Here is a 4,927-nt window from a genome sequence, read left to right as displayed (position 1 = left end):
TTCCATTTTACATAGGGCTAAGAGATGCTTACTAGCATAGCAACCTGCTAAGAAAACTAAGGGTTGCTAAACGTAGTTATTTGTAAGCCAAACATAATGCGTATTAGAGTTGACTCAGTAGCCTGAGTTTTGTTTTGTTTTGTTTTTCAAGTTTAAATCATTTTATAAGTAAGCACTGATTGTACAAAAGACTGTTCAGGGATGCCTGGGTGGCTCAGTCGTTAAGTGTCTGCCTTCGGCTCAGGTCATGATCCCAGAGTCCTGGGATTGAGTCCCACATCGGGCTCCCTGCTCGGCAAGGACTCTGCCCCTGCTTGTGCTCGCTCTCTCTCAAATAAAATCTTAAAAAAAAAAAAAAAAAAAGACTGTTCAAAAGGGGAGCTTAAATTGACAACTGAATTTGTTCATGTGAACTGCCTTCCACGTATTTGACGGCTAAAATGTACACCGGGTTTGACATGCATTTTGGAAGAAATCACACAGAAGCAGCTGCTTTTTCAATAAACTTGGCCAGTTTCACATCTCTCTTGGTCAGTCCGCCACAGTCATGTGACGTTAGGGTTATCCGCACCTTGTTGTACACATTGAACCATTCCACGTGATGATTCATCTTCTCTGCTTGCAGGGCGACTCAGGACATAAAGCCAAATGCCCCAATTTTCTGACTTTTTGACTGACAGATGGACAAGTCTGGTTGGCACCCAGTAGCGCACGTGCCATAGAGCTCATATTGCACGTGTGGAATGATAGTTGGAATTCCCACGCTTGTTTGAAGGGGCATTTTGTTTAATGGTGTATCATCAGTGTTTTATTGCCTTGATTATGATTTCCAATTGCTCCCATTCTGGCTACTTGATGACAAACTGTGAATTTAGCTTCATTATTATAAATTTGTTTGTTTTTTATGTTAAAACATTTTGTTTGTTTCATTTTTTTTTAATTCTGTTAAAATAAAAAATATACTGAGACCAGCATTGAAAATTTCCTGAGCAGATGAAAACCAGTTTAGTCATCCAAACAAAGCTTAGTTTAGCTTATTTTCCAAGACCAACTTGACCTGGGTCATTTCTTGCTTATGCCTCTGGAAATCACAACAAAACTTAAAGTGTTTTCAGAATTGATATGAGGTACTCACTAGCCCATTCCCTATCATTTAAGAAAATCCTAATATTATTTTAATTCTGATTCTAATAGTACAACCAATCCCTGTGAAGAATGAATAATCATTGCTTTCTCATTATATTAGCAGTCTTGTAGCCATATATTCCTGAGTCTCATTCCATGTTTTGGTTTGAATCCTCCCTGTTTGGCACACTGTCTCTTTGGTGTATGCACGGTAAACTTTTACTAATTACTACTTAGGCAATTTATTTGTTTTATTTCTCTTATTCAGGAACTTTTGACAATCAGAACATTTGCAAGTGGAGACACATATTTGAGGCAACGGTATTTGTGGCCGACAATTTTCTCTAAAACTGGGCTTTGACATATGAACAATCTAATGCTAGAGAAGATGTGTACATAAACTCTACAATATGTGCTTGTAAAATGATAGTTTATCACTTACTTTTTCTCCTACTGGAAAATGAGACTATTTGGTGGTGCTTGGGGGCATCACCCTTACTTAAATGTACTACGGTTCAAAAAGTTTGAGCTACAGTGTTTAAACACATAGCTTGATAAAACTTTTAACAAAGGGCAGCTACTTGTTGTATGTTGGTGACATTAAGGAAAATGTCCTAAATGTTAAAATTCCCATGAAAATATTACATGATGATAAGAGTCTTAATTTCACTTCTGTTATCAAATACCAGGAAGTACGAGGTGTGATTCAGCAAGACTTGATTGCAAAGCATGATAGAGCAGCATCAGACAGACAGAGGAGCAAGCAAAAAGCTGGTAAGCTTGGGGCTGAGGAAGCAAACACCTGTACAGCAATGGGTTTCTAAGAAGAGTTCATGGAATCTGGGTATGTGGGTGACTCCAAGCTGACTCTGGGTTGAACCTATGAATCCCTATACTTCAGAGATGCTGACACTGGGAGCTACTTGAGTCCTGAATTCTAGCCCATAATCTTAGATCTCTAACGAGGCAAAAGCGTGGCTGCCTCTGGATTATTTATATTCCAAGCCTGACTACTCTCTGCTGTGTTAGGAGTGTCACTGTCACCAAGACTCAGCTCAACCCAACAATAAATGGGACAACACGAGAAGGGAGGACAAGAAGCCTGATGATGAAGGTCTGAGGCCCAGAATAATTTTCCAAACAGGTTCAAGTGTTTTCAGTGACTTTTTATACAGTGACTCATGTAGAAGAAGCGGAAGAAAGGGAAAGAATAGGAAAACAAAAACAAAAACAAAAAAACAAACCTCCCGCAAGGAACTCCCTAGCCTCTCTTTAAGGATCTGCCAAAATTCAAGATGACTCTCTATTTTGGGATAGACTATGGTTTCTTTTGAAGTACAATAGGACAAAACCTGGAGAACGCCAAGTGAGTGAGCTGTGAGAAGGTTTCTCTTCTTTTAGTCTCACATCAAGTCAAATGCTAGATTTTCAGTTAATATTTGCGTTGCTATCAGGCCTCAGCTGAAAGGGGAGGGCTTTGAGAGGCCGGGACCCTAGACAGAGGGTGACCACAAGGTCACTGTGCCCTCTTTTATTTTTTTAAGATTTTATTTATTTATTTGACAGAGAGACACAGCGAGAGATAGAGCAGAAGCAGGGGGATCCACAGTCAGAGGGAGAGGGAGAAGCAGCCTCCCTGGGAGCCCGATGCGGGGCTCCATCCCAGGACCCTGGGATCATGACCTGAGCTGAAGGCAGACACTTAACGACTGAGCCACCCGGGCGCCCCTCATTGTGCCCTTTTGGGCACCTGTTCCAGCAAAGAGGGGAGGGTCATGACTGTTATCACCTCCCCTGGAGGAGAAATCATGGACCCATATGACATCTTGTCATAATTTTCCTTTGTTCAAAGTGCAAATGGAGATGTTTCTTCCCAATTTATTTATAGAGGCACAAGTATCAAAAGAACAAGAATTTCTTTAGAAAGAATTTTAAGCAAGAGATTTTCAGGTGCTACATTTTCTCTTTCACTGGTGTAGGCTGTCTCCAGGGCAGGTGTGAAAATATTGTGGCATACCTCTTTTCCTAACAGTGGTCATAGCCCATCTGGAAGGAAAAATCAGTGCATGGTGATACCAGACACCTTAGGACTCAATGAGGAGATCTCCCAAGAGTGGCCCATTTCCTTCTGTTCACATTCTCATCTGCTACACTATCACCTCCTTTCATGCTAGAGCAGAAATCCCAACAAGGCAGGGATTAAAGTAATATTTTTATAAGGAAGGTTTTTTTTTTTTTTGTCTATTTAGTTCAGGGTTGCATCCTCAGTGCTTTAAAACAGTACCTGATATGTAGTAGGCATGCAATAAACATCTGTTGAATAAATCAATAAATGTCCTTCATCTCATGCACCATGGATGAACGTGAGAGTAATAGCTAACATTTCTTATTCTTTTACTATATATTTAGCAATATACTAAGCACTTTACATACATTATTTTATTTAATCTTCACAACACCCACGAAATAGGTATTAATCATAATAATCCCCTTCTCACTTTATATTCTGAGGCTTAAGGGAATCTAGCAACTTCCCAAAGGGACTCAGCTAGGAAGTAGCTCTCCGTCACTACTCCACGTTGTCCTCAAGAAGTTTACAATTAGGGGCACCTGGGTGGCTCAGTCGTTAAGCATCTGCCTTTGGCTCAGGTCATGATCCTGGGGTCCTGGGATCGAGCCCTGCATCGGGCTCCCTGCTCCACGGGAAGCCTGCTTCTCCTTCTCCTTCTCCCACTCCCCCTGCTTATGTTCTCTCTCTCGCTGTCTCTCTCTGTCAAATAAATAAATAAAATATTAAAAAAAGAGAAGTTTCCAATTAGGAAGTTAAAATAGAAGTGTGTGAAACAGGGTCACCTGGGTGGCTCAGCCAGTTAGGCAGCTGCCTTCGGCTTGGGTCATGATCCCAGGGTCCTGGAAGGGATTCAGCCCCATGTTGGGCTCCCTGCTTGGTAGGGAGCCTGCTTTTCCCTCTCCCTCTGCTGCTCCGCCTACGTGTGCTCTCTCTCTCTCTCTCTCTGTCAAATAAATAAATAAATAATCTTAAAAAAAAAAAAAGAAGAGCATGAAACAGTCTTATTGTTGCCTCTATCAGGGCTTCTATTTTCCATTCGGAGCATATGAACCACGTGGAAGTCTGTTAAGCTCCCAGGTGATATGCTTATTGCTGGCCCCAGACCATGCTTTGAGAAACAAGAGCTCGCTCTTCCCTTCCCCAGGCATTGCGTATGTTATAGGCCGCTGTGTTCCTCAAGCATCTTGCATGAAATGACCCCTACCTTCCCGGTTCTTACAATATCCGGGAAAAACTGGAATTGCTCTTACTTTAGAAATTTTGATTAAACAGATTAATTTTAAAAATGAAAATACATTGATTTATTTTGCCTTTGATTTTTCTAGAATATCTGATAAAGCACATGTCTTATGTGTACAGCTCCATGAATTTTTACACACACACACAGATACATATCAAGATATAAAACATTGCCACCCCAGGAGTTTCCCTCAGGTCCCTTCTCAGGGAATATCATTCCCTCAGGGAACCAGGCTTCTGACAGCAATCACCATAAATTAGTTTTGCCTGTTTTTCAACTTCATACAAATGGAATTGTCGAGAGCCAAGTAATGGTAGCCCCTGGCTTATGCTCCCCAGGTGCCAGAGCCACTCCCCGGCTGGCCTCACTGCCGTGTTACCAGTATGGCCCTCGTCAGAGAGATCCTCTGTGACTCCTTGCTGGGGGCTCCGGAACAGACCAGGTGTCTGTCAGTTGGCCCTTTACTTCTCTCTGCCTCTGACTAAGAATAT

General features: G+C 41.6%; 1 pseudogene; it reads right to left on the bottom strand.

Moving 5' to 3' along the window:
- Nucleotides 1-475: 475 nt before the first annotated feature.
- LOC113926249 lies at nt 476-646 on the bottom strand (annotated as a pseudogene).
- Nucleotides 647-4,927: the final 4,281 nt, after the last annotated feature.

Source organism: Zalophus californianus, chromosome 7 (assembly GCF_009762305.2).
Source record: "Zalophus californianus isolate mZalCal1 chromosome 7, mZalCal1.pri.v2, whole genome shotgun sequence".
Taxonomy (NCBI): Eukaryota; Metazoa; Chordata; class Mammalia; order Carnivora; family Otariidae; genus Zalophus; species Zalophus californianus.
Note: the sequence above shows the minus strand (reverse complement) of the source record. Positions and strands in the feature narration are given on the sequence as shown.